Below are 24,025 nucleotides of genomic sequence, written 5' to 3' on the forward strand. Positions count from 1 at the left end.
CAGCTGCTAGCTTTTTCCTTCATTCTTGTTACTATTATTGCCAAATACTCCATCTGGTAGTAGATAATTTCTTATGATGGAGGAAAGGAAAAGAAGCAAATGTCAACATTTAAATGTCACTCTCTTCTACTTACTAGACAAGCACAATATTCAGTCTGGGCTTCCTACCCTGTGTGATTGCCTGAAGGGAAATTTCAAGCACCCTGGGTAACCACACTGTTTGTATATCTAAACTAACACACATACACACACAGTGTGTGTGTTTGTGTGTGTGTGAAATAGAGAAAGAGAGAGAGAGAGAGAGAGAGAGAGAGAGAGAGAGAGAGAGAGAGAGAGAGAGAGAGAGAGAGAGAGAGAGAGAGAGAGACTAATAGGGACACCAGATGCACTTCAGTGCTGATACATGAGGCACACACTGCCATTATTTCACAATGTCACACTGTCAGATTGTACATTGCGGGAGAGCTCAGAAATACATAGATTGACTGTTGGTAAATTACTTCAGAAAATTGCAATTATCTATTTGCCTTTAGCAGACTTCTGACCGACACTGGTGTATCAAGAAGTGCCTCAAAGCACAATCTTTACCTGCTTGCTCACAAATATATCTTATATTTAAATCATCACAAATATGTGAGATAATTCAGGTTTCGCCAGGATAATATACCAGATAATGTACGTGTGGTCATAAGTACCATTTAATCACTGTAACATAAGAATCATTAGGACAAAATGAAATGAAACTGAAGTATTAGTTTCGTTTTAAATATACTTCTTCTTCTCAAACTAAAGAACTGCATTATAAGAACCATCGCTGTAAAATGACATCAGCTTCTACAACTGAATTTTACAGGATAAAGAATAACATGAAGTTTCTGATGAAAACAGTATCCTTGCTGAATAACATGAAGCTAGATTTTCCACCAAATTGTTAGTATCTGCTCAAGTTCAAACAGAAATCAAATTCCCAATCCTTTTCAACTAATCCCAACCCATAGGATCAGCTAGTTTTGAATTACAAAGACAATAACAATTAAATCTAAAATACTCCAACTGCTCCAGGATTATATTCAGTTGAGATTGTATGTTAAAACATCCTGGTTTAATACATAGATCAGAATTCCGAAATCCAAGCATCCGGACAGAAGAGTTACAAAAAGTGAATCAGAGCTATGGAAATATTCCATTCAGCTCTTGAATGAAAGGCAGAATATAAAACCGATAAATAAAACTCCTAGTGATTCAACATGTTTTTATGCAGCAACAATTAGGAACATGAGTGCCATGATGCAATCTAGAGAAATAAAGGACATATAAATCCCACACATTATAGGGGAAGTGTTAATCAAATCCTTAACTTCCTGGAAGGGATTTATTTTTGACTGGATAATGGCCACTAAATTCCTTCTTAAAATACTCTGCCAACTGAAGAATTGGCAGTCAAAATGAGCAGTGGCAAGGACAGTCCAGTTCATTTTTATATTTGGTCAGCTTCTGTAATGGCTAAATGGGAATAGCAAACCCAACACGTGTTCATTATTCTCCATGCCTTCAGCAGTAATTAGCCTGTATCAATGTGGCAAAGCTTTGGTCTTTTCTATGAATTCTCTTGACAGAAATGATGTCAGTTCTCATTTGTTCTTTTCTTCATGAGGAACTTATTCCGAGGGCTCTTAGGCTTGCCTCCCATTTGTCTGTGCCATTGACACAATAATGTCTATTATCCTTAAAAAGTACCATATCATCTCTTTCTCAGTAGACAGTGCATGAGATTAATGCCCATGATCATAACAGGTCATGCATGCAAGTGTGCCAGGAAATAATAACTATCAAAAGTAACTTGTTCCATCTGATATATGGGTTGGTCCTAGTTACATTTACAACTTCTAGGACAAAGAGGATTTGTGCACATATGTAGAAATATGCAAGTGGCATAGGAAATTATAATAGTCCACTAAAATGCAATCCATAAAGGTCCATGAGGTAAAAGTAATATAATGTCAAGTTGAATTCAGACCCTGATGAAACCTCTAGTTCTCATACGGACAATACAGAAGTGATTTGTCTTTTTTGTGTGCATGATATTCCTGCTCAAACACCAACCAGATCTGCCCCTGCTTAATGTTTTCAAGATCGGCCAAGGTCATGATAATTTATCAGTTCAAAAACTGTATATTGTATTTACATTTAGGAAGTTATGGGCAACATTTAGGAAAGTTGCATACCAAAGAAAAAAAACATAATAGACATTTATAATTAAAAAATACGTGCTTCTGTATATATACAATCCAGAAACACCACATTAAATATGGGTGGGAGGGAAATGTATGTATGATATTTCTAAATTGGTTTTTATGTCAATTCTTCCAAAAAACCATCTGGAAGGATTAATACTTGAAGGCATGCTGTAATGGCATGGCCTAATTCTAGAATGATCCACTTGTGCCTGTTATAATGCAGTTTAGCAAAACTTTGGGATCAACTATAACAAAATGGAATCCTAATTATGAAAGTATCACAGAAGAGTGAAAATACAATATACACATGACCAATACGTGTTTCAGCTCAACTTACACAATAGGACAAGCAAGAGAAAGAGCTAGGAAGCTCTACTGTAAGAATGAGAAATCGAGTATAGATTTTCTAATGAGACTTGTATGGATGGGAGGGGGCGGGGAGAAAGACAGGAAAGAGGCTTCAATCAACAGTCTCAACTCAACTTTTTTATCCAGAAAGTCAGGCAACTGCAAATTAATTATTGAGATGTAATGAACATGTCCTGCAGCATAGGTACAAGTGAAGGTGGTGGTAATCAGCATGTAAATTAATTTTGCCCCCTTTTTTACATGTGATGTTAGGCTGCACTAATGTGACTGCCACATGAGCTGGACTTTCCTGCATTTCTGCATTTTCCACAACAGTAATAATAACTGTGTTATTTTGTTGGACACAGCTGAAGGCAAGTATCTGGTGGAAATTATGGACAATGAAATAAGAAAAGTGCATGAACTGGGTATGTGTAGTTTAATGAAAAGAAGGACTGGAGGAGACATGATAGCAGTGTTCCAATATCTCAGGGCTTGCCACAAAGAAGAGGAAGTCAAGCTATTCTCCAAGGCACCTGAGGGTAGAACAAGAAGCAATGGGTGGAAACGAATCAAGGAAAGAAGAAACTTAGAACCGAGGAGAAATTTCCTAACAGTTAGAACAATTAATCAGTGGAACAACTTGCTTCCAGAAGTTGTGAATGCTCCAACACTGGAAGTTTTTAAGAAGATGTTGGATAACCATTTGACTGAAGTGGGGTAGGGTTTCCTACCTAAGCAGGGGGTTGGACTAGAGTACTTCCAAGGTCCCTTCCAACTCTGTTATTCTATTCTATTCTATTCTATTCTATTCTAAAAGACGTTGTGGAATACTTTGAGAAACATAGTCAATCAAATTTAGTCTATCTACGTTGGTCTATTCTGCCTTTCTACATTTTCTGCAACTGTATTGTGTGTGTGTGTATGTGTGCAGTTTATTTCCACTGTTGGCAGGATCTAGCTGCCTAATTTAACATTTCCAGGACATGAGCAGTTTTCAAAAAAATCTCCATGTGTCAAAGAGGGAAAAATAAATCAACCCCTTTATAATAAAGCAAGTCCGAATGAGGAGGGAAATGCCATCTTTCAAGATCAACTGTTCTGCAGAGTACTGTACAGTACAAGCTGGCCGTCAGTATAACTGCAGACATTAGCTAGTATATAGTCACCCAAAAAAAATGTTATGACAAGGCTTGGGTAGGAAAAAAAGAAACATTGTCCCAGAGGTTTGGGGTATTGTGTTTTTGTAGTTAGAGAAATGTTTCTAACCACAGTGAATGGTTTGGCCACAGAGATATTAGTAGCTTTTCTTAAACTCGGGATGCTGTCAATAAATTGGACTGTGATTCTTAAAATGCTGTCAAATTTCTGGCATAGAAGTCCCAACACATCAGTTGGAGAAGGCTACATATGGGCAGCATACTGTACGTCACAGTATGACACACAGTATGAGCGTTAAATGACCAGTGGCCTGAACACCAATTATTTAATGTTGATGGGGCACATTCTGCTATTATTCTTATTGCAGAGATACTCTCAATTAAAGCTAAGTTTAGAATTATACTGCAACAAATGCAAAATTATGGTCACTAGCTTAAATGGCTTTAGGAAAGAATTGGACAAATTGGTGAAGGATGATATTTGGCAGTGGCTATGAACCCATAAGTAACGAGTACCTGGGTATTTCTAGCCAAAACTTCTCTACCAGTTCAAAACTGACTATGGTCCTCTGTTACCTGAACATATCAGCTGAGCTCAACAGCTGAGTCAATTTATGTCTGGTTCAACTATCATATAACACAACCTGGTGGAAAAAAATAATTTTCTTTTTGCATGTTCTGCAGCATTCTTGAGGGAGGCCTGTTTTCACGCTGTGAAGTGATCTTGTCTTATCCCTTGGACATGTTTAATTCTCATTTTACCAGACTCAATCTTTACAACTTCCCTGAAATGCTCACACTGCTGCCATTTTTGCAATCCTGTGAACTGCTCAGGTGCCAACCAGCATTGCCTCTAATGTTCTTTTCCCATCCAAATTCATTTGTGTCCCCCCCCAACAACAACTAAAACAAATGACCAGCCACTATGAAAATGAAAGGATAATGCTCTCTTCCCTTCCAAAGAATTTGGAGAATGGTTTCTTCTACCACAGGACCCTGCTCACAGACAGAAGAAAAAAGAACCAAAGAACCACCCACCAGTCCTACCAGAACCATTCACCTGACCAGCCAGTTCTGACCAGTTCTGGAGAACTGGTAGCAGACATTTTGAGAGCTTCAGAGAATCGGCAAATAGGCTGGCCCCGCCCCCACTGCCTCCCAGCTTCCCAGCTGGTCTTCTTTTGTTGCCCTGAACAGGAGAACGGAGCTGAAAAAGCGGGTTAGTGGGATGGGGAGGGAATGGGGATTTTGCAGTATCCTTCCCCTGCCACGCCTACAAAGCCATCACCACAAAGCCACCCCAGGCCCACAAAGCCACGCCCACTGAACCGGTAGTAAAAACTTTGGAATCCCACTACTGCACATGATCCACCAATCACAAACTTTCAAATTCTAATGCTTCAGCTGTAGAAAATACATTTATATCTGTGGTACTTCAGGCCAGAAATTTATAAACTCTTAATAGTAGCTCATGTCTGTGAAATCCCTAGTTCAGAACCAACGTGGAGTCAGAAGAAACACTGCATGTAAAAGGACTCTATATCCATGCGAATTGCATCTCCAGGGTTATCCACAGCTGGAGCAGGTTTTGAGTTTCTTCTTGTATATATTTGGTTGAGGGAGGCTTAACTTTTAAAATCCAGATTGATGATATTAAGTTTTAACTATGCCTTATCATAGCCTACCATATGCCACTGCTTCCTTTAATCTTCCTAGAATCCTAGTATACTTCAGTTATGAGAACTGGATTTGGAGAAAAGTATTTACAAAAGTAACAGCAGGATAAATGCTACAAATTAGATCCACTCTATCCCACAATTTTACATGAGATGCAGGAATAAAGAAATGTAGCTGCTCTGGCATATTTAATTTACCCCTAAAATCATAGAATGTTAAAACAGTTCGAAGACTCTTCAAAGATAGTTACGTTTGAATACCTGTCTAGTACAGGAATCATTTGTAGTATTGCAGTACCTTGACAAATGGCTCTTCATCTTCTATTTAAACATTTTCAATGAAGGAGTATCTACTTCTTCTTGAAGTAGTCTTCTCTTTTCCATGACTAGACATATTCAATACCTCCAAAATTTTCTCATCAGCTTTTCCTTTCATCTTGGCTTCTAGTACTTCAGTTTGTCAATGTCCTTCCCAGTGGTGGGATTCAAATTTTTTTACTATCAGTTCTGTGGCTTGTTGGGCATGGCAGGGGAAGGGTACTTCAAAATCCCCATTCCCTCCCCACTCCTGGGGGAAGGATACTGCAAAATCTCCATTCCCACCCCACTCCAGGGGAAGGATACTGCAAAATCTCTATTCCCAGCCCTGGGGGAAGGATACCGCAAAATCCCATTCCCTACCAACTCCTGGGGGAAGGTTACTGCAAAATCCCCATTCCCTCCCCACCCCATTAACCTGCTTTCCAGCTCTGTTCTCCTGGGAAGGGCAATAAAAGAAGACCCAGCTGAACATCTGGGATCGGGAGGCAGCGAATAGATCAGGGGTAGAGCCAGCCGGTATTTGCTGGTTCTCCTAACTACTCAAACTTTCTGCTACCAGATTGCTAGAACTGGTCAGAATCTCTGGTCCTTCCTGAAATGTACTGTCCTGTATTGGATGCCATATTTCAGCTATCATATGATCAACACAGAAAGAAAGAAAGACCTTATGTGAGGTATAAATGGTCTGTTCAATGCAGACATTTGCATTGTACAAAGTGGTGGTATCAGACATGGACTTTATATTTCTTGTGGTAACAAGAATTGCTTGTACACTGCTTTGTTATTGTAAATTATTCCTTACTATTCCATTCAGACCAGGTTTGAACTTTACAAATTTTAAGACTGAGTGATCACCACCCATTTTCTAATAAGACATGGAAATGAAAATAAAAAAAGGCAGGACTTCACTTACCTTTCAGCAGGATGGGCTGTCATCTCAGATGAGACATGCTGGCAGGCAGAGGTGGTATTCTGCCAGTTCACCCTGATTCGGACGAACCGGTAGCAGCGGTGGTGGGAGGCTCTGCCCACCCACCCAAGCATCATCAGGGACGCTCTGTGCATGTGCAGAAGCCCCATGGGTGTACAAATGCGTGCACATTCTTGGTTCTGAACCAGTAGCGGAAATAAGAGGAAACCATTACTGCTGGCCGGGCAATGTTTGCAGCTCTTCAGTTTCTTCCTTCTCCAGCTGCCTCCCCTTCTTGGAGTGGAGAGCTAAGAATGACAAAAGTCCATTATGGGCCACCTAAACTAATCTATTATCTCAGGTGCAATGGATGTCTCTATCCTACCATATTTTTTGACATTCCCCTCAGGAATGTCAAAAAAACCCACCCTTTGGGTCTTGTTGGGTTAATAACATGCTACTAGCAAAACCCGTGATGCAAACAAAGTGCCCTTCAGCTAACTCCTTTCTTTTACACAAGCAGATTGCTATTTTTCTAATTTTAGAAGAATGTTAATAGGATAATTATAGAGATTGGCCACATTAGTTGCTGAACCATTACATTTATCCCCAGATTACTTGATAATCTTACATATTCTTCCCATGGCCATCCCTGTAATAGATTCATTTCTATTTTTCTTCTTGGTGAAAGGCTATTACCACCACAGGATAACTCATCTGAATCTACTTTCAAATAGTCACAATGGTAGAAGCAAGGGGTGAATTTTACTTGTATGGAGAATTAAATAGCTGGGCAGATGTGGAACCCTACCATGCCAACCAAAATATCATATTTAGAGGTGTCCTGGAACCATTCAAAATGCTATACGAAGAAATTAGGAATGACTCAAAAGAACATGCATTTTCTTCACAAACTACCTAACTACCTACCTTTTCGGCCAATTTTTGATAGCTGGAACATTACATAAATGTGTGTCCGTGGGGGGAGGGAGTTGCAAGCAGCAGTTACAACAAAGGTAATGCTAATAATTTCTGTAATGCCCCCCAATGATTTACAGAAATACCTCAAATGAGCAAAAGGCACTTCTTTCCTACTTGAGCACATGACCCATTGCCCCAGTTGAGCTCTGCCACGTATGTGCATATGCCTCCCACTGGCCAGCTGGTCTTTGGGTCTCTACCGTGCATGCACAGTGGATGGGGCGTGTGCGAGGGGGGAATGTGCTCATGTGCAGGGGGCGGGCACGTGGGGGGGCGTGCACATGCATGGTTGCAGGCCTGTGTATTCCATTTTGGGTGCACGCATGCATTCACCCGCATACGCTTTGGGCACTCGGTCTGGAAAAGGTTAGCCATCATTATGCTAGGGGCTATGTGTGAATGATTTGTCATTTATTAAACAATTATCATTCCAGAGATCTGCCATTTCCTGGCTTCCCACATTTCAGTTAATTCTCAGGGAAAGGCATTGTGATGGGATTTCTTCCATGGGGGATTTTGAGCAGCAGTGAGCCTGAAGGAGGAGTCCTGCTTGATAAAGGGTTGGAGAATCTCTAAAGATCTCTAGATAACCTGCCCTTCCAATTTCCCTGCCCACATTTTTGTTGGAAATCTCACAAGGCTTTGCACTAACAAAAATAGGATAAGAATGTCCCCAACAGATTGGCTCCATCACTCCAGCGTGTTGCCTCACACAAAATGCATGTTTAGATGGACGTTTAGCCCACCAGCTGTAAAGAGACAAATCCTTTACATTTACCCCAGCATGTGGGAGGGGGGAAATACCAGAACAATGAAATGGTAAATCAATGCTGCCAAGAAAAGTGCATGGATTCAATCACCAGGAGTTCAGCTCAACATAAGGCCATATTTACTGTTTCGGGGAGTAGAGAGATGCTGTCACTGAGTTAGTGTTTCTCTATTGTTATTGTGCTTAATAATAGCTACTGAAACACCTTTTCTTCATGATGTTGACTTCTCGTTTATAAAGATAATCTAAACAGATCCACAGCACACAACAATGCTGAAGCATTTTGAGGCAAGGAAGAGATAAATCTTAATGACTCATCACTTCCAAAATAGATGGCTTGTATGATGATATGATGGCATGTTTGGAGAATTTAATCTGTGCTCTCACCTCTGTTTAAAGCAAAAGACAGAAAGTCTCCAATAAATGTCAACAGTTTTCAGTGTCACAAATTTAACCGTCTGCAATTATTCTTTCATCCCAAAAGCCATGACTCAGAAGGGCTGAGCAGAGGTGAAAGATAGAAGCATTCACATATTTCAAGAATTGTGACTCTTTGTGGAACTGAGGACTCCCACTGAAAATTGAACGTGGAGTCCCAAAGGCGCTTTTTCCTAAAGGCAACTAGACTTCCTCATTGTTGTTTTTTTCTTTGAAAACCTTTCACTTTTCATTCAAGAACCTTCTTTCGTTCAGTTCAGTTCAGAACTGAAGAAGCTTCTTGGATGAGAAGCAAAATGTTTTCTATTGAAGACTAGGCCTAGTCACTGAGGTACTTTAACAGGCTTTATTTAACAGAGAACACAAGCTCAGAACAAGAACAGCAACTTCAGCACCTTGCCCTGCTTGACAGCTATTTATACAGCCAATAGAAACCCTTTTAAAATCCCGCTTTCAGCCCTGTGCGTCTAAACCAATAGGTGCGAGCTTTTGGTTGCTGGACTGTCAGTCGTAAGTTGAGGACTTGCCACCAGTCATAAGTCGGGGACTTAAGACCGGTCGCAAGTCGAGGACTTCACACTTTCAAAGAAAAAAAAACCCAGGAAAGTCCAGTTGTCTTTTGGAAAAGCACTTTTGGGGAAATCAGAAGCTGGATGATTGAGAATCTCCATGGAAATGTACTATATGTGGAAAGATTTTTATCACTAGTGTGTCAGAGGTGGTATTCAGCAGGTTCTGACCAGTTCCGGAAAACCGGTAGCAGAAATTTTGTGTAGTTTGGAGAACCGGTAAATACCACCTCTGACTGGCCCTACCCACATCTATTCTCTGCCTCCCAAGTCCCAGCTGATTGGGAGGAAATGGGGATTTTGCAGTAACCTACCCCTGGAGTGGGGTGGAAATGGAGATTTTACAGTATCCTTCCCCTGCCACGCCCACCAAGCCACGCCCACTGAACCGGTAGTAAAAAAAATGATCTCACCACTGAGTGTGTATAGTAGCCAGTGTGTTGGCCTAGGACTGTCTATGACATCTGAGATTCACATCTACCCTTAACCACAGAAGCTCCCTGAATGACTTTGAGTCAGTTCATTTTCTCTCTCCTCACAGCTTCCTTACAAGTTTGCTGTGGTGGGGAAATAAATGGAGGAAGGAAAGCTACGGGTGCCAGTTTTCATTCCTGGGGGAGAATGGAATACTTCTTACTGTGATGACATTTTTTTCTTCACCAGAGTAGATCATGGATCATCTAGATGCTTTGGGGGTGGAGGGAGCCAATTGATGAGATGCTTTCATTAGATGTAAAAACTAATACTTTGGAACTTCTTCTGTGAGGTCGGAAGTTTTTTTAAAAAAAAATGCACACCAGGAAGAAAAAGATGCATTATATATTCATTACTGTAATGGTGGTGGTTTGTTCTCTGAGCTTGTTGTTTAGTTTCCAAACATTTCATCACTAGGCTAGGTAACATTAGCAGCAGAACATTGGTTGAAGTTCCGCTGATGATGTTATTTAGCCTGATGACGAAATGTTTGGAAACTAAAAAACAAGCATGGAGAACAAACCACCACCAATACCTACTACCCAAACCACTAATACTTCCCACCATTTCTAATAACATTACTACATTTAACAAAAAAAAAAGCTTGTGACAATTGGATAGGAGCCAGAATGTATGAATCTGAGCCAACACTGAAGAATTATATCTGTGATACTGGAAGAATCTGGAATCGCTGAGATTTATCTTAATACTGATCAAGTATGGCATATGGTTACTCTGCTGACTTGAGGAAGTGTTATATGGTTGCTGACCATCCCTGTTTTTCTCTTATTTTTGGCTGAAAATATTGGATGAGGGCCAGCATTTCTTCATTTGTAAAAAAATTTTCCTCACCAGAAGGCTACAAAGCAATGCATGGCCTACAGAAACGATGTCTTCAAAGTGTTACATTTCAAATATAATCTGTTTGGGGTCTGGGGTGCAGGAGCCACTGGAAAACCAACACAAGATGCCAACCAATTATAGAAATCACTGAATGATGTAGAGCAATATAAACACAGCCCTGCAGCTTTGTGGGCGGAGCCCGAAGTAGCGCACAGTTGTGATATTGGAAAATTTAGGGCGTCAAATTTTTCAACTTTCAATTTCCATACATTAGGGTGCTCAAAAGTTGTGACATGCCTTAGGGCTGTGATGACGAACCTATGGCATGCATGCCACAGGTGGCACATGAGCCGTCGCTCCAGTTCAGCTCCTCCACTCATGTGCACGTGCCTCCCGCTGGCCAGCTAGTTGTCGGGTCTCTGCTGAGCATGTATGTGGGGTGGGGCACGTGCAGGGGTGGCACACATGAATGCACAGGGGGCACATGCAGGAGAGCCAAAGCTCATGCACGGGGGTGGTGTGTGTGCAAGGGACTCATGCGCACATGCACAGGGGCCTGGGGTGCATGCGTGGGGCCTGGGGCACATGCAGGGGCCACGAGCACATATGGGAGCGCCTGCACAAAGGGCATGCATGCATTGCATTTTGGGAGTTTGGGCACGCACGGGCATGCTTTGGGCACTTGTTTTGGAAAAGGTTAGCCATTACTGCCTTAGGGACTGTAAAGATATTTTCGTTGCTTTAATATAATTTAGGTGTGCTTGGTTAAGTAACTACATAAATATCAGTGTTTTATTGTCCCTCTTCAAAGGATATGGGCAGTTTAGAAATGTGACATATAAACAAACAGGTAATTTTTTCTCCTATTTTTGAGGTGCTGTGCTATCTACAGAGAAGGCCACCTGACTCTTCTTCATCTGCTTCAGAGAAGTTGTCACAGTCAAAATGACCCACATTCATCTTATTTTCCTCTGTTGGACTAAACTGCCATATCCTCTCCCTCCCCCTCCCCCATGCAATGTCATTCCTAGTGTTGAAATACAGTTTGCCTGCCAGTCTGGGACAATTTTTGCATGTGAAATGAGAGGCACCATCTTGTTCCTAACCTCAGGCACCAAAACTATTTGAGTAGCCTTGTGCGCAGAGGGAGAGAGAGGGAGGGTGAGAGAGAGAAGAGGATGTTCTGCTTTGTAGTAAAGTTAGATTTTTCCCCATTAACCAATAATAAAGGGAATAAGGGAATCTTAACTAAATCATCTGTCATCGCTGACTGGCAAGATAATGATTCTGTGTTAGTAAAGAGAGAGACATAAATGATGTGTTGTGAAATAATAATCTAAAATTGTTTAACAGGTAGGTAAAAATGGCACTAATGTCTAATGCAACAAACCTAATGTGACAGGAAAGTAAATGTTAGCATTGGTGTTTTTGTGAGTAGTTTAAAAAGTTCTCTCTCTCCCCACAAGCCACTCTCACAGCAACTGGCATGCTGCTTTGATCATATTACAGTTTCCGATTCTACCTGTTGTAACTATTACTACATGTCACTGACCACATTGCTTAAAATTGACCAATTCTTCACTAGTGGTTTGTGGTGTCTTCTAGCATCATCCAATCAATGGTACATTGTTATAATGAGGACGAGCTTCTTCTAACAAAGCTTACGTGATATTAGATTATTTATTTCTTTATTATTTATATAGATTTATTTATTTATAGTTCATGTTTCTAGACCACCCATCTCACTCAAAGAGAGACTCAATACAATACAATAGAATCAACATAAAACACAGCATGCAAAGTTAACATTATACTATTAAAAATAATTTAAGATTTTACAGATTTTAATATTATGAGGTTATAACATTTCAAAGAAATTAAAAATTACGAGATGACCATTTAACATTGATTAATAAAGGTGGAGGGGAGGATTTCATGGTGCCAACCAACTCTGTGATTTCATGGTCCTTTGTGTCCCCCTGCCCCCATGGAAGGTTGCAGAGACAAATGTTGACTCCTTTATAGAAGTCCAGGTAAGTGGGGGCGCTGTCTTAACTCTGGGGGAAAGATATTCCATAATTCATGGGCAGTGATAAAGCTCTCTTTCTAGACTCTTCCAGTCAAAATTCTGTACCAATGAATGCAAGAGCAGAGGGAGAAGATAGCTGACTCAGGTGGAAAGATCTGAGTCTCATTCAACACCAGCAGATTATGATTTACTTTATGATTACTTTATTTTATTTTCCAAACAGGTACTGTATGTGGAAGGATCCTTAATCCATGGCTACATGAAATATTGATTTATTTTTCCATTAGAATCAGTTCATGAACTGAAAATGATCTCATATTTCTGATCCAAGTTTATGAATATAGGTTTGCACTGTCTTTCCAATTTCAAAGAGGAGACATTTTTGCTGACCTCCTATAAAAAAATCCCACAATACTTCACACAGTGGTAAAATTCAAGTTTTGTTATATAATTCAAAGTCATGTTCACATTTGTATCAAAGTGATTGTTTAAAACTATATTAATAAACTAATGGATATTAACATGTGACAATACTGGGACAGATCGAAATTATATCAGTAAGTATCTGCTTACCCATTTTTACTTTCCAGCATTACAAGGTGGGCAGCTAATCTTTTAAAAACATTTTATGGGGTAGCCAATAGATGTAAAAAAAAAAGAATTAATCTCACATTAAAATCATAAGAGACATACTTAATATTATTTTAAAACCCTTAGCAATTCATTTGTTAACATTTTCCAATGTTTTATTTTAGAAACTACAAAACGTTTAGAACAGGGCTGTCAAATCCATAGCCTAGATGCATCATGTGCTGGCCACGCCCAAACCCAATTTAGTGAAGGAGAAAAAAGTACTGACATGTCCTGTGACACCGCCGTGATGACCTGAGTTTGGAAGGCTAAGCAAAGGTGATGAAACTGGGAAAATATATTAAGAAGCAAGCATATGATCTGGGAAGCAAGTACCATATAAGATAAATCTCTAGAAATGGCTTATGTTCAAAGAGTACCTCTGTATTGTATTGATAAGCCATCGCTTTTGTAGTTCTATCCCATTACTTTGTAGAATCTACCACATATATGCGCTCATTAAATACAGAATTACTCTGTTCTATCCAATAGCTTATTATTATTAGTGTACAGCATTATTACATTAGCCAGAAGACCACAAAGCTATTGCAGAGTAGTAGTTTGGCAGCCAATTTACCACCTCTGTTGTAGGACATGCTCACATGCTTCCCAAGGTGCACCACAGGAGGACAAGTTGGCTTCCCACCTAAAAGAAAGATGAGCAGATCTTGCTGAAGTGTCATCCTAGGCCCCTCCCTTCCCCAGATCCGCCTTGTAAATGGGCACCGCAAGCGGAAAGGTTCAGAGCCAGCAGGAACCTGACTGCCTGAACAGAACCCCAACTCGTTTCCCAACCAAAGTGGTACCTATTTATCTATTTCTATAAAATATGCTTTTGAACTATTAGGTGGACAGAAGCTGAGGTGAGGGGTGGAACCCATCCCAACATGTGGTGCTAGGGCTTGAATCACTAAAGCAGAGATCATCTCCAGTGTCATTAAACCATTGAGCCACCTGCTACTGTCCAATAGTTGATCATATCAGTATCCTAAATCTGAATAAAGTGGGTTTACTACCGGTTCTGCTACCGGAAAAAAGAATGTGTGCTTCAGTGAAAGGATGTGGCTGGTTTCTATTATTAAAGAATCCAGTGGAAAAATGTGTTCTCCAAAATTCATTTAATTGTTATGCTCATTTTCTGAATAGTATTTCAATAACAATTTATAAATTAGTTCCAAGAAATCTGAGTTATAATTCCTTTTTTTTTCAAATTCTGACAAGTGTATTCAGCCTTTTTTTTAATCATTTGGACTATGCTGCTTATATGAAGATGTTGAAAATGAGACGATTTTGACCATTACAGAGAAAATCTCAAAAGAGTTTGTCTTTGTTTTAAGTCTTCCAATCAGTGGTGGGTTTCTATTGGTTTGGACCGCTTCAGCCGAACTGGTAGTGGTTTGGCGGTCTGGGTCGATGGAACCGGCAGTGACCCAGGTCTACCACGCCCCCGAACTGGTTCCCTGGGTGACAGAAACGCAGATAAGCTTGTTTATTTTTTATTTACAGAACTTATAAGGCTGTCTCTTCAGAACTAACCCTGAGTGATATTCACAAGACAAGATAAAAATCCAACAAAGAAACCCAAGTTAGCTTTGGATGAGCTCTAAAAACAGGCCACTTTAGGATGGGAATGAAATAGGGTGGGCATTTTATTTGTTCCCTTGAGTCAATTGTTGCTCTTTTTACAACATTTTTGTTCTGTTTTGCATCTGTGAACCTGCCCTATTTGATTTTTGCTTTTGGGAGGATAGAAATTCTTGGTCAAAGAATTTTTTTAAAAATAATTTTAATTGAATATTTTAATATTTAAAAACAGTAAAAAAGACACAACAAGGAAAAAAAGCCACAATAAAACAAAACAAAACACGGAACATACATAACAATATAGAGTAATTTTACAGCTTTCAATATTGGCTTTCCTGCCCAGCTTTTATAATTCTCCCTTCTGCATTGCCTTCCTATTACTATAGCCTTGTCCTATGATGTAACAAGCATAGTATAAACCCTTATAGTAATATTCATTATTGATATCTCCATCTATTTGCATTCTCTATTTCCTGTTTTGGCTTTTAATTTCTAGCCACTTGTACATTTTATTCCAAACATTATAAAAGTCCGATTCTTCTCTTTCTTTTAGTTCTATTGTCATTTTGTCCATTTCTGCACACTCAAGTATTTTCCTGATTGTAGTTTCGTCTGAGGGTGTATTAGTTTTTTTCCAATTTTGTGTGAAGGCAAAATAATTTTTACCTTTATTTTCAGTATTCAATTAGTTCCTCTTCCCATCCCTTCCTCTTTTCAATATGTGACACTGAGCAATTCATGTTTATACTCTGTCTGGAGTGATATTAATCTCATATGCAATTTTTCAGTTATTTGTAACTACATCCTTCATTATTTGTGCAAGCAACTTCATCCTGGAGAGATTTGTTCACTTTCAAAGCAGCTGCACCATCTGTTGCAAGTTGTTTTAGCAGAGTATTCAAGTTGAGTTATTCATGTTTTTCTTGTGATTTGATCACCAGGCTTTTTAGCTCTGCCATTTTTTGATGTGAAATATCTAACCTCTGATTTAAACCCTCCATTTTTCAATTACTCACTAAAGGTTTTATCTGCATCCGTTCAGACATTCTAACCATCTATATAGCACAAGAAATATATTTTTCAAGTGGTGATAAGCTCACTTTGGTTCTTCTCCTCCTACCCCTTCAGATTCTGGACTGGATTCAGCTGAGTTGGTTGTGCTGTGAGATTGATGGTTGCTCTGCTCTTTCTTGAGTAAAGCTTTTGATTTCCCTGTGTTCTTAATTTTGGATTTGTGCTAAATCAAATGCAAGACATCACTGGCCAATAAAAGAATCAAACAAGCAATATAGGAGTTAAGAGATAAAGAGATTTCTACTGAGCTCAGCGATGATCCAAGTCATAAACTTAATACTTTTCATGCCAGCTGGAAGCATTCGTTTCAATGCTCACGTTGACATCTCACTATCATTTCTGTACAATCTCTATAGTGCTGCTTTTAGCTGTTCCTCGCTTCAGTTTCAATTAAAATCATTTAAACATGTTCATTTTTTAAATTCTTTTCAGTTTGCTGAAGGCTCCTTGTTTAGCCCTCTTTCTCCAGTCTCAAAATATGTTTTTATTTTCATCAAATTTGTTCAGCATTTTCCATGCCTTCTTTAATTCTTCCTCCTGCTGATTACATTCTTTGTATGTAGATACAAAGATTCTTACATTCTGTTTTTTTTTCTTAACGTGCACACAATATAGTATCTTCCATTCCACCCACATCCTCCTTTTTTGCAGCAATCCTTTTATTCATTTTCCTTAGCTGTGGCATTTTTCATTTTATCACAAATGAAAGCATTCTTTTACATATATACCATTAACATAATTTCCCACATTCTTGGGGTATGCTGCAAAACAGGGTTTTTTTTCATTCTCTTCCATGCAGCTTCCACAATTGTTTACATCCATTTATATTTATTCTTTTGCGATTTTCTTTTAATACTTTTTCATATGAATTCCTACTTATTCTTGTAAATTTTCCTATGTTCACTCTATTTCAGTGGTTCTCAACCTTGTGGTCCTCAGACCCCTGGGAGGCTGCAATGTGGTCACAGGGGGTCTATGAAAGCTTGAAGAAATTTTATGATTTAAATCTTGAGTTAAGTCTTGGGGGTGCATGGCCATGGTTTGTGGCCACAAAAGTATTTAAAGGGAGTTTGTGGTAATGAAACGGTTAAGAACCACTGTTCTATTTTCTTTTTCTTTTCTTCCAGATCCATTTTCTTCCTAAAATCCATTTTAGACATTATCAAATAATGGTCTGTTCAATAGGATGCACACAGCTCAAGGTTTTCCATTATCTGCAGAGACCCGTCTCTTATCCATGTCATAGGAAGTTTAGCAAGAAGAAGCAGGATAAGGCTCTATTTGAAGATATTTCAGAGGATGAATTGGTTCTGTAAGTCTACAAATTCAGTTGCTGCCATATATGTAATTCTTTCCTTTTGAACCCAGTCTTATTGATGAAAGACACTATTCTAATCTTGCTTGGAAACATTATTTTTAGTCTCAGACAGTGGTTAAAGGCTAACGTGTGAATTCAAGGTGATATACCTATTGCTGTCTCTCTCTTTCTAAAAACAACTTTGTGAAGAAAGTTGGGCTAAGAAAATTAACTGGTCCAAAGTCTACCTAGTGACACTCTGTTTGTAACGATAAATTTGAACCAATCTATTAATGACTATACTACACAAGTAAAATGCTATCATTTAAATAATCCTACAATACAACTTCATTACAAAAGGAGCGAGTGATCAGTTCACTTATTTTGGTGCCCTTTGGTTAAATAAGCTCTTCTTGTGATATTTATTGATAAGCAACATCTAGGTCCATATTGTCCATGTTTTTATGTATAAATTAGATTTGGACTAGGGAGTCTTCAAATGAGAGTATGCCTACAAAGGACTATCCTTGGAAAGGTATGCTATGTATATTACGATTAGATCATTATATATAGGGTGATTGACTTATGTGGCATCAAGTCAGTATTAAGTCTTAACAGCCACTTTCCTGGGACTGTCTGTCCTCATCTTGGTGTATTGGAATGGGAGAAGATTGAGTGAGAATCAGGGGTGGGTTTCAACCGGTACGGACCGGTAGGGCTATATCGGATGGTGAAATTAAGAGTGCTTTCCCGTACCCGTTGGTCAAGAGGCCCCGTACTGGAACACTACCTCCCCTCGTTCACTCTTTCACTCGCCCCGCCCATCCATACCATGCTGCCGAAAAGTTCTCAGAAGAAGAACCAGAAGAAGAAAGAACTGGTGAGTAGCTGGGGTGGGGTGGGGAGGATGTTGGGGAAGAGGGAAGAGGCAGAGGGGCTGCTGGGAGAGTTTGTGCATGTGCACAGGCTGTGGGTTTTAAAAATGTCTGAGTGAATCCAGGAAGAGGGAAGAGGCAGAGGGGCTGGAAGATACTATAGGGGCACACACTTCCAGCCCTCTGCCTCTTCCCTCTTCCTGGATTCACTCAGACATTTTTAAAACTCAAAGCCTGTGCACAGCACACACTCTTCCAGCCCCTCTGCTTCTTCCCTCTTCATGGATTCACTTAGACATTTTTAAAACTCACAGGAAGAGGGAAGAGGCAGAGGGGCTGGAAGAGTGTGTGTTGTGCACAGGGTGTGAGTTTTTAAAACTTCGAGTGAATCCAGGAAGAGGGAAGAGGCAGAGGGGCTGGAAGTGTGTGTGTAAGGTGGTCAGTAATGTTGAAGACCAGCAAAGACAACCATATTTCCTCTGTAAGTAGCTGTTTTATTGTTTTGTGTACTTATTTTACTCTTATTTAAGTAGTAAGTGCACAAAATAATAAATTTCCTTGTTTTTTATCTTCTTTTAGTAGGTCATTTTTTGGGGCAAAGAATTCAGTAACATCGACTTGGCCACTCCCACCCAGTCACATGACTGCCAAGCTACTCCCACCCGGTCACATAACTACTAAGCCACTCCCACAAAACAGGCACACCTACAGAATAGGTTCTAAAAAAATTTGAAACCCACCAGTGGTGAGAATGTATAGTAGGGTGCCAGATTTTCCCCCTCAGGTTAAAAGTAGTAATATCTATTTATAGTTGGATTTAGCACGCACCCAGTGAACTGGTTGTTACACCGGTTGAATCCCATCACTGATATATAACTATAACTACATACAACGATATATAACTATATAACAATATATAACTATATAACTATATATAACTATATAACTATATAACTATATAACTATATAGCTATATAGCTATATAGCTATATAGCTATATAGCTATATAGCTATATAGCTATATAGCTATATAGCTATATAGCTATATAGCTATATAGCTATATAACTATATAACTATATAACTATATAACTATATAACTATATAACTATATATATATGTGTGTGTGTGTGTGTGTGTGTGAAAACATATAACTATAACTATAACTGTAAATCTATATAAATAAAAATGTAAAGTTTGTTTGTTCAAAATCTCAAATCTCTGAAAGTTCTTCAGCGATTGCTTTGAAATTTTGACACAATGTTGCATTCGACTACACGCATGTTTTTATATATTTATATTATATAGATGTCACACCTGTCACAGGTAAAACATGCTTTTTTGAAAACCAGCGCCATCTGCTGGACGTAAAAGCATCACATGCTATACCATAGCGTTCATTTCTTGAGTATAGTATATTCAGAACAGTTCAGCCTCTCTCCAGCTTCATCCCAATGGTCCCTTTATATGTGTGGCTGGGCTGCAGTTGCACCCTTTCCCCTTTCCGCCCCTCCTCTGATGAGCTTCGCCATTTCCACCAAGGAGAGCCGAAGCCTTTCAGCCTCCCCCTCCACTCTCTCTCCTCCCCTCCTGTCAGGCCTTTGCTGTCTGCAGCGGGGTGGTGCTTGCCCCATCCCTCGGCCGCCTCCTCCCACCCTTAAGCCGGCCTCCCCCCACCCAGCCCAGTGGAGCTCCAGAGGAGGTGGAGGCGGAGTGTCTCCTCAGCCTGGCCGGCTGTGCACACTCTCCACCCCCCTCACAGGGGGGCCAGCTATGGCCTCTCCAAGGCGGCTCCGACGGGGTGGCGGCGGTGTCAGTCTGAGGTGCAGCGGGGTTGGGGTGGCCGCTGGGTGCCCCGTGAGGTGGCAACTGCAGTACCGACAGTCTCTCTGGATGGACCTGCGGCCAGTGGGGGTTGCCTCGCGTCCGCGTCACCAGGGGCGGCTCCTTCCTCCTCCTCCTCCTCCTCCTGCTCCTCAGGGGACGCCAGTTGCCTCCTCTTGCCACCACCGCTGAGGGAAGCCGGGTCATACATACATACATACATACATACATACATACATACATACGTACATACGTACGTACGTACCATATAAGATGCACCAGAGTATAAGACGCACCAAGATTTTGAAGAGGTAATTTTAAAAAAAATGTTTTTGCCCTTTAGTGAAAAATGGGGCAGGCAGAGAGTTTGGGAGGCCTGCAAAGTGCTCCTGGGGGCCGGGGAGGGCAAAAACATGATGCATGGGTGATTTGGGAGGCAAAAAATGGGTCCAGTTTTCACAGAAACAGGATGTGCAGAGGGTGTGGGAGGCCTGTAGAGTGCTCCTGGGGGCCGGAAAGGGCAAAAACGAGCAAAACACCAGGCCCATATTTTATGAAAATGGGCCCATTTTTGCAAAAACTGGGGTGTGCAGAGGATTTAGGACGCCTGTAGAGTGCTTCTGGGAACCGGGGAGGGCAAGAATGAGCAAAAAATCACCCACTTTTTGTGAAAATGTTTGTTTGTTTTATTGTTTTATTGGATTTATATGCCGCCTTTCTTCCAAAGGACTCAGGGCGGCATACAGCATTAAAAAACACATATTACAAAGCTTAAAAGAAAATTAGAAACAATCCAAGAAACAAACCAAATTAATATAACACTAACATTTTAAAAATTAGATAAAATTAACAGGCCAGGCCGGCTTGCTGGAAAAGCCAACTTTTTAGGGCCCGTCGGAAGGACCGGAGGTCGGGGATTATGTGAAGCTCCGGGGGCAGCTTGTTCCAGAGGGAAGGCCACAGAGAAGGCTCTCCCTCTGGGGGGCGCTAGCCGACACTGTCTGGCCGATGGCACCTTAAGGAGGCCAACTCTGTGGGATCGCACTGGGCGGTGGGAGGCTACTGGTGAGTCCGTTTTTCAAACAACGTGGCATGCAGAGAGCGTGGAAGGCCTGCAGAGCACTCCTGGAGGCTGGAGAGGGCAAAAACACCCTGTTTTAGTGGAAAATGGGCCCATTTTTGCCCTCCCCAGCCCCCAGGAGCACTTTGCAGACCTCCCAAACCATCTGCGCATACATTTTCGTGAAAACTGGGCCTATTTCATGAAAAACAAGTGCTTTTTTGCTCGTTTTTGCCCTCCCTGGCCCACAGGAGCACTCTACAGGCCTCCCAAACCCTCTGCATGCCCCCCTTTTGCCTCTTGTGGATTCGGGAGGCCACAAATGCTGTATTCAGTGTATAAGACGCACCCAGATTTCCCCCCTCTTTGGGGGGGGGGAGGTGTGTCTTATACTCCGAAAAACACAGTATATAACTATATAACTATATATATAAAACTATATATATATATATCAAATACATATATAACTATGGTTATATGGTTATTTGGCTTATATGGCTATATGGCTATATGGCTATATGGTTATATGGTTATATATAGTTATATATAGCTATGTATGGTTATATATAGTTATATATATATAAGTGAAGGGGGGAATGCAACTAGGTTTCTTGGTTGTTTTGGGATCCTTCCTGGGGCAATGAGGAAATTCTTGAAGAAATGCTTCAGTGCAACCAGGCTTGTGAGTAAAGGGTGAGCAATGATTTTGTATGTGTTTCTCGGGTATGAAAGGAACTTCTGGAACAGCTCCTTGCACAGAGCTTTGTAAATTATTAATGTGCCTTATGTCGCTCTATATTATGGAAATCAACCTAGCCCTGCTTGCTTTTTCATTAAAATAGTAAATAGTGTTTTTTTTAAGAAAGAAATCAAAAAGGAGAAGCAAGGAAGTTAAAAAAAAGAAGGGAAAGGGAGAGAAAGAAAGAGAGATATTTTCTCCCCTTTAAGACAGATAAAAAGTTTTGGTAGGCAATGTTAATGGCCTCATATCCCACCATTTCACTGGTAGTGATTTAAAAGATCCAAAGTACTATGTGGAGTGATGAATTATGCATGTTTCATTTATTAGCTTGGGCGACCCTGTGAACAGCTAAGCTTGACAAAAAAATGAAGACCAATTTTTTTTTTATTATTCTTTTTTCCCCTCTGGGTACAAATATCAGTTGGATTGTACGTGTGCTCAGAAGTCTGCCCCCACCCACATTTATGCTAAGGTCAGTTTCATCTCATCTCATTTTTGCACATACTGTGCTGCTGGGAAAGGTTTCACCGAACGTTAAGAAATTCCAGATAAACTTAGAGCCTGCTAGGATCAGCACACTAAGGTTCTCTGTTTTTATCCTGTAACATTACTCCTCTTACAAGTAGACATGTGAAGGGGGGAAAAAAGCAAATAAGAAAATCCTCAACTTACAACCATTTGTTCTTTGAAGTTGAAACTGCATTGAAGAAAGTGTCTTATGACCATTTTTCACACTTACAGTTGTTGCAACGCCAGTGAAAATGATCAAAATTTGAATGCTCGGCAACTGGCTGTAATTGTGAAAAATGGTCATAAGTCACTTTTTTTAGTGCCATTGTAACTTCAAATGGTCATTAAATGAAACGTTGAAAGTTAAGAACTACCTGTATAGGAATATACAGTATATTCATACTGTATCAGTGACGTGCGGTGAGGTTTATGGCTGGTGAGGCTGGTGATGTCATCAGGAAGGTGGGGAATTCTTAACAAGGCGCCGGCCACGACTCTGTTTCCAGGGTCCTTTCGCGACCGAGCTGGCAGGGAAACGGTAGCTGACGGTCCGAAAAGTCTGTCACACTTTCTGCTTTCGCGAGCAACTTCCCATAAACCTGCCATTGCTCAGTGCGAGGAAGGGAGCCTCTCGTGCATGCGCATTCGCCCTGGAACATGAGGTCCGGTGTCAGAACCCGACAGAAGGTGGGGAATGGAACCATGTGTGCAGGAGGGAGGCTGAGGCTAGAGGAGCCTCCTGCACCTCTCTCTGTCCTGCACACGTGGTCCCATTCCCCGCCTTCCTGAGTCAACATGAAGGGGACCGCGGCTCGCACAGTCCCATTCCCCGAGGCCTTTTCCATTTTTTTTCATGATGAGAGCAGTGAGGCTCTGCCTCCCCTGCCTCCCCTGACCGCACGTCCCTGTTAACTGTATATGAAGCTATTGTTCAGCAATCTTCTTGGCTCCCCTAAATATCTCTAGTGCTTCAGGGCAGGACACTTGACCATTGTGGAGACTTTCCAAAGTAATCTTTAATATACAAGGAATCTGCTCTATAAGAAAGGAGAAAAAAGGTTTAGCACACCTATTTGATGAGAGTGAAGGTTCATTCTCTGAGCTTGTGGGTTGGTTTCTGAACATTTCATTACCAGGCTAGGTAACATCTTCAGCAGAGTTTAGGGAATGTCACTGTTCATCTGTTTATAAGGGTTTCAAGTGTGGGCATATCAAGTGAGTGTCTAGTGATGGATCAGATATGAGTCATCAATGAGTCTTGTCACGGGTCTTGTGATAGGGAAGATATATCAGGTGAAGATCATTGGAAGGTGGAACCAGTGATGGGTTCCTACAGCCCAGTTTGGCTGAACTGGTAGTGGTTTGGCAGCCTGAGTTGCTGGAACTGGCAGCAACCAGGCATGCCACATCCCTGACCTGGTTCCCCGCCCCAGGCGTCTGATGGAACCAGATAGGTTCCAGGTGGAGCTTGGGCCACCTCCTGCAGACCTGTCCCGCTCCCGGGCAGAGGACCTGGTGGCCGCGTGGAACAGTGCGGCCGCCGGGGCCTTGGACCGGGTTGCGCCTTTGCGGCCTCTCCGATGGCAACGATCGACTTGGGCTCCCTGGTTTAACGGGGAGCTAAGGGCGATGAAACGCCACAGGAGACGCCTAGAGAACAAGTGGAGATCCTCCCG

This window comes from Natrix helvetica, assembly GCF_964273705.1.
Source record: "Natrix helvetica genome assembly, chromosome: 2".
NCBI lineage: Eukaryota > Metazoa > Chordata > Lepidosauria > Squamata > Natricidae > Natrix > Natrix helvetica.